This window comes from Corvus brachyrhynchos, unplaced genomic scaffold (genome assembly GCF_000691975.1).
Source record: "Corvus brachyrhynchos isolate BGI_N302 unplaced genomic scaffold, ASM69197v1 scaffold21, whole genome shotgun sequence".
NCBI lineage: Eukaryota > Metazoa > Chordata > Aves > Passeriformes > Corvidae > Corvus > Corvus brachyrhynchos.
Window position 1 is genome coordinate 991,113 of NW_008236924.1, and position 6,841 is coordinate 997,953.

Consider the following 6,841-nt stretch of genomic DNA (forward strand, 5'->3'; position numbering starts at 1 on the left):
CCCAACATCGGCCCGGGACGTGGTCTAAGCCGCCAGGTTTAGGGGGAGCTGCCGGCTCGGCCCCTCCCAGCTCAGCAGCTCCAGCAAAAAGCTGGGAAGCCCCAGAGCATGCAGGGTCGTAAGCGTGGCATTCCCTGAGCCACCGATGCTTCCCTCCCTGCTTGCACCGAGGCGTGTGACACATGGATCAGGACCCTTGGTGGGATGCTCAGCTGAAGCCCCCGCAGCATCCAGCCCGGGAGGGCAGCAGGACTGGCTGGGTCTCTGGGAGGGATTGCTGGGGCCGGCTGCCCACACTGACAGGATCACCATCCAAATAAATCCTGAACAAGGGGAAGCTGCAAAAACTTGTTTGAACACCCCCAGTGTTAATAAAACCACCTGGGGGCTTGCAGAACACTACGGAGTGGGGTGGGTGCTGCTGCGCCCATTTTCCAAGTGGGGAAACTGAGGCAGTGAAGGGCCATTGTCACAGCCAGCCAGGGGCAAGGTTTGGTGGGAACCAGAGACTTCTGCCAATGCAGGGGTACTGATCTGAGCTTGGGGTGCTGGGACAATGGGCCAGTGCCCTGATGCTTCAGGGGGGTTTTTGGCAGAGATGAGCAAAGGCCCTGTGCAATTCCTTCTGCAGGGCCAGCATTGATCAGGCATCGGGAAGCCCTCATGCCTGGTATGCCTCTTGTCCCCTCCACTTTCCAGGGAAGGACATGGTCCAGGAAGGGGAATTTTGGTAACACAATCCCACTCACATTCACCCACCCCTGTCAGAGCCGGGAGCTGAGTCCTGTGGCTGTTTGCAGTCCTGATGGGGACCCGAGGGGTCCCAGCACACCAAGCACCCTGACAGCCCCCAGCCCAGCCACCCCACCTGCCTTTATAACTGCAGGGCTGTGGTGGGGGCTCACTGGGGTTTGGGAGGGCTCTGCCTTCAGAACTGGCTCAGAAGAGCAGATGAGACAGATGGCTCCAGGACCCCTGCGTGTCCCCTTCCCTGATCTCCTCCTCTGGGTCCCCTCCCTGGGCTCCCCTCACACTCTCTGTCCTTCCACTGACCCTCCAGTCCACTGTGCCCCAAATGTCCTCCCTGCCCCACGCCAGCCTGCTCCCTAGGACCCCGGACACCATGGAGGAGTGGGGAGGAAGGAACACGAGGCTCCTCACTCCCAGGGACAGGGGTGACTCCCAGGAATAGCAAAGGGAGGATGGGCTTCTCCCTCCTGGCTTTAGACACAGGCAGAGAGGATGGGGACAAGGACAGGGACAGAGCCAGTTTCAGCCAGGGCTTGCAGGAGCACAGGGAGGGGTGCAGGGGACAGGAGCAGGAGGCAGGGATGGATAGCTGTGTTCTGTGCTTTCCCCTGCTGGCAGGAACCCCTGCTCACTCAACAGAGCTCGGAAGGGCTGGGCTGAGCCCTTCAGTGAGGTTTGATTAATCCCCAGGGGTTCATCTCTCATTTCTTCCGCCTGCTTCTCTTCTCCCTTTCCCTCGCTCCTTCCCACCACTTGCCTTCCTTGTCTTCCCCAACATCTTTAGTTTTGAACAATACCCTCCTCTTGGAAAAACCTGGACCTGACTGAAGGGAAATATAGGTGGGGGATCCCCATCTCCTGGGTCCTGTCTTCTCCTGTGCACATGGCTCCATGCACACCCCGAACCAGAGACAGAGTTATCAGCAGGGGTTGTAATCAGAGCTCTTTCCAAATAATAAGTAATGGCCCACTTGGGTGAGTATTACAGATGAGAGAGGAAATGGAAGATGTCAGGCCTGAGACATGGCAGAGAAAGTGTGTTCAAGGCAACACAGATCACTGATAAACTATGCCTTGCTTGGGGCCAGAGGATGAGCAGGAGGGAGGTGCAGGAGGGGGTAGCAGAAGGGATGTGTGGCCACAGGAGTGGGGCTGGAGCCCACCTACGAGGAGCAGGGCTGGATCCCATCTCTGAGCAGCAAGAGCAGAGCCAAGCACCTCCTGGGTGTGTGGATTTGCTGCTCCACAGCCATGTTGTGGGTCACATCCAGCTCATACCCTTAGGATGAGGAGGCACAGGCTGGGAGAGTCATCCTGAGCTTATGCTGCTGTCAATGGCCAAAACTCAGAGGGGTGAAAGGAGGGAAGGAGGTGGGAGCAGGGACGTGAGCACATGCTGGCACGGGGAGGGGACCTTCTGTGCCAGCCAGGGCAGCCAGCTCAGTTAAATCAGTGATGGGTCCAAGCTGGCCCTGGGTCTGGGGGGGAAACAGCAGGGTTAACTGAGCTGAAGGAGCTTTTCCAAGAGCCAAAGGGTGAATAAATAGTGAATTTGTTGGCAGTGACCCTGCTCAGAAGGTTCAGGGACAGCTGGCTGGGTTCTCCTCCAAGAAATGATAAAAGGGTGAAAAGCAGCAAGGGGTACAGCGAAAACACTCTAGATCCCAGGAAATGGGGTGCAATGGGACCCTCAAACCAGCCCCACTGATATCATGACAGGAGGCAGGAGGAGGGAGCAGCTAGCAGGGAGGAGGAGGAAGAAATGACAAGTCTGGAGTTTTGGGGTCAGGACGATTTAAGCTGTCTGCACAGCTGCTCTGAGAGTGATTAATGCATCACAAGGTCTAGGGATGGAAAAAGTACTCAGGGCCTGCAGGCACCCCTTCAACCGCAAGGCAGTCACTCGTCCAGCCTCACTCAAAGATGTCTCAAGAGCCAGGACCTTCCCTGGAGAGCTCCAGCATGTTGCACAATGGGGAGATTTCCCCTGGCAGCCGGCCCGGCCGTGAATGCTGAGCCAGCCAGCAGACCCTGCCTGCTTTGGTCCTGCATCTGCCCTGCCAAGGACAGCCCTGCTCCTCCCCGTCACATCAGCTGCTGTGACAAAAGACACTGAATCTCACTCCCAGCCTGATCTGCAGTGGCATAACCAGTTCAGGGTGATGGGGAGGCCCATCAGGTGAGCTGGGTGCTGGATGTGGGGCTGGCAGCAGCTCTGTGGGCAGAGCATCTCCCAGCCACACTCCAGCCCAGCCCTTCCAGGTGCCTGCAGACCCTTCCCAGCTGGAACCAAGCTCCCCATGCTGAGGAATCACTCAGCAGCCAGGGTAAAGTTACCAGCCAAAGCCCAAAATGCTCTTTTTTTGGTGCTTTTAAGCTCAGGAACATGACCTGCAAGGCATCGAACCCTGACCAGTGCCTGGACCAAGTCCCTCCATGTCCTTGCAGCTGGCACAGCTCCTCACATTTACACAGCTGGTTCTCTGACTAAATATTTAATTATTACTTTTTTTTTTTTTTTTAATTATTAATTTTATGTGGCCTGGGACAAGAATGAAAATAAACACAGCCCTTCCTGCTTTTTTCTCCCCACCGCCCCCCAGCTCCGGCCGCACTCGCGCTTTGGCTCCGAAAGTGCTCGCTGCAAATGGGGTTATGCAAACAGGCTCCACATATTTCTCTGAACCTGCGATCTGCCACAGGGGCCACACAGCAAAGTTTAAAACTAAGCCTCAAATCTTTCTTTTTTTTCTTTTTTTTTTTTTTTTCCCTCCCCCCCCCCTTTTCTTTATTTTTTAACCCTTCTCAGGGCCGTAGCTCTTTCAGCCCTCAATACTGCCTTTCTCTTGCCATCAATGGGGCATTATGGCAAGGGATTTATTGGAAGCAGAACTCCCAGGCTTTACAATGGGAGCTCTGTGCAAGGCAAATATTGCACAATCTGTTTGCACGCCGTCAGCTCGCTGCCCTTCCCCCTTGACAGCCCCACTCACGCCTCGGCCTCCGGCCTGCTGAAGCAGGACCTTAAAAATCAGAAAAATGAAAGGTTTTTAATAAGTCCCCTCTCTCCCGCTTCAGAGCAAGACATTTGACCTAACAGGGCATCAGGGAGCCTCGAAAAAACACCTCTTGTCGCTCTCGCCTCTTAGATGTTTAAGGGTTTCCGCTCTCCCTGGCCAACGTGTGATGCATTTACTCTTTTATTGGCATGATGAAAGAGCCTAGGCAAGTCTGGAGAAGAAGAGAGCAGTCCCAGGAATGGGGAAAGGTGTTTTGTCTAGAAAGGGGGGAAAAGGCTGAGAGAAGGGGTTGGCCAGGTAATTTGTGGTGAAGGAAAGAGGCTGGAGGCGTCGCCAGTCCCAAGCCCAGGAGAGGATGAGGCTGGAGGTGGGTGCCTCTCCATTGACTTTGGGAGCCTCCAGGTAGTCCTGGACATCATACCCTCAGCCTGGTGAATGGTCCTGTCCTGGACTTCTCCCTGTCATGAGCACTCTTTGCTCCCCAGTGTCTTTCCCTCCAGGGATATCCCCAAGGACCATCTTCCCTCCCTGGTGCATTGCAGGCAAGAAGCATTTCTGCCAGGCAGCGCCAGGACCTGCCTCCTCCCCCACCAGCCCCCCATATTCTACTTTCCCACTCTAGGACCTCATTTTTCCCACACGGAGCCCAGCACCTCTCTGCATCTGGCCACATGGATCCTGTGGATAGAAACCAATTTTCTAGTGGCAACTGCTGTGCTGAGACCTCAACCAGATTACAGGGATAGGGTTTGGGTTGGGGGAACAGAGGTTTTTGAACACACCATAATTCACTCTCTGGAAGCTGGAGCCAGAGGAGGAGAAAACAGCAAATCTGCATCAGTTCCTGGTTATGCAACCCTGATCATTGCTGAAAGGACGAGGAGCTGCGGTGCAGCAGCAGCAGCCGTGGCACACGATGCCAAAGCCACCAGTAGCATGTTATGGGGCAGAGAGGAGAGCCTCAGCTGTCCCTCTGACAGGGGATCTGGCTTTTCTAGAAGCTGAATGGTCTTTTTTTCAATACCCTGCCTGTATTTCACACCATTTGCGCAGTTGAAAATAATCATCACCATCAAAATGCACTTGGAAGCTGTAGCACAGTATTAGAGTCTTTTCTAATGTAAACCATAGCCTCTAACAACACATGTTGGGCTTGGCCAGGGTTTGCTCCCCATCAAAACACTGCTTCTTCCCTTCCTTGTCTCCTGGTCCTGCAGTACCAGCAAAATAGGAAATAAAAGCCCTGAATAAGAAAAGTTCCTCTTAGGGTAAGGAATTATTCTTCTGGTTTTGGTCACTGTGATGATACATCTCAATGATTCTGCAAATTCTCCTGTGAAATGACTTCTACGCCTTCCTGCTCGTGTTTGTTTTCTTCCTTCCCTTTCATTCAGGAGGCTTCAGTCCATCAGCTTCCCTTCCTTCACATAATATTCTTTCCCTTGCCTTTCTCCACCTTCTGGGAAACTGCAGCTCGCCGCCGCCTTCTCTCATGTCTCTAACGATTTGCTTTGAAGAGCTGGAGAGGAGCCCATGGGTTTGGCACTGCTCCCTTCTTCCCATGCCTTATGGCAAGCTTTCCACGTCGCCTGGGTGCTCTCCCTCCTCGCCCTGCTCCCTCTTCTCAAGCCCAAAATCCACGCCTGAAGAGAGGTGCTCCCCGCTGGAGCTTCACGGCAGAGCCTCAGGGCTCACACAGTGGCTTGGCAGTCTGGATGGAGAATCCCCTTCGCTGTGAACCAGGGATGCATTGAGATGTGGATCCCCACAGGTTTCTGAGAGGGTGAAAGGGGAAGCAACTCAAGTCTGGCTTTGCAGGCAGGACAGGCTGGAGATGAGGAACCTGCCCAGGTGTGGCAGAGTTTGATGGGAAAATAGAGAGCACATGGGCACAGCCTGGTCCTGTCAGGCTCTCATGGCTCAGGCTCCTAGGGTGGACTTTGGCCCCAACACACCTTCCAGAATGGCCGAGCTTTGCTAAAAAAAAAAACATATAAAAAAAGAGTCAGCAGTTCCCTGGCCTCCAAGGGCTCTCTTTGAAGCAGAGGAGAAGGTCCCAAGGCAGCGGAAGGAAGGATTTAAGCATTTAGCATAGCTGGTTTCTGGCAGCACTGCCATGTGACCCTGACACTGGCTTCCCCAGCTTATTGATTTTGGACTCCCCCACCTTCATTCCTGACACGATTTATCATGGGAGACACAGAAACTCCTCAATCCTCAAAGTATGCAAGATGCTGGCATCACTTTCAGCCTCACCCAGGCTGGGGAAAGAAAGAGCAATTCGTCCCAGCAGCTGCCTGGCAAATGTCTCTCCATCCCAAAGCCACTCCAGGCTGCAACCTGGCACCTCTGGTGGAGCCCCTGAACACGCTTCCCTCCTGGAGCAGCCATGGCCATCAGGAATCCAGGGACCCAGCAAACTCCTGGGTCCATGGGAGCAGCCCCAGCCCCTCCATGTTCTCCTAATGCCCCACCAGGGTCCTGGCTCTCCTCCCAAGCCACAGCACAGCAAGGGACTGGCCATCCTCCCCCAGGGCTGGGCAGCCTCCTGGCTCCTGCCTGCCCTCAAATTCCATCTCCCCTTTCAGGTGCAACCTCTTCAAAGGCAGCCGGTGGGTTTGGACTGGCAGGAGATGCGACGGCCGGTGGGCAGGCTGCCCACCCGGAGCTCTGCTCGCTGCCCCGAGCCAAGGCATGGAGGACGAGGAGGATGAAGCCCAGCACTCCCTGGCTTGGCTCAGGTGCCTGCCCTAGACAAGGAGCCCTTTCTCATTGCTGAGCTCACAGCAGGGCAGGACAGGATGGCCTCAGCGCCCTGCTTGTTTATAACCCCACTTCAGCACAAGCAAAACACACCTGCCCGTGCCAGCCGGGCTCGCACCTGTGCCCCCTTCGGGCAAATGAACGCCTGTTTATCCAGGACGTGTTTTCTCAGCACCCTGGGGGACCATGGTAGAGATGCTGCTGCTCCCCAGCACCAAAGGTTGTTTTCCACCCTGGCAGGAGAGGAAGGCGGAAAGCTCAGGAGGGGCACTTCAAAGGGTTTTATTTAAAGGCTGGTCACAGCCGCG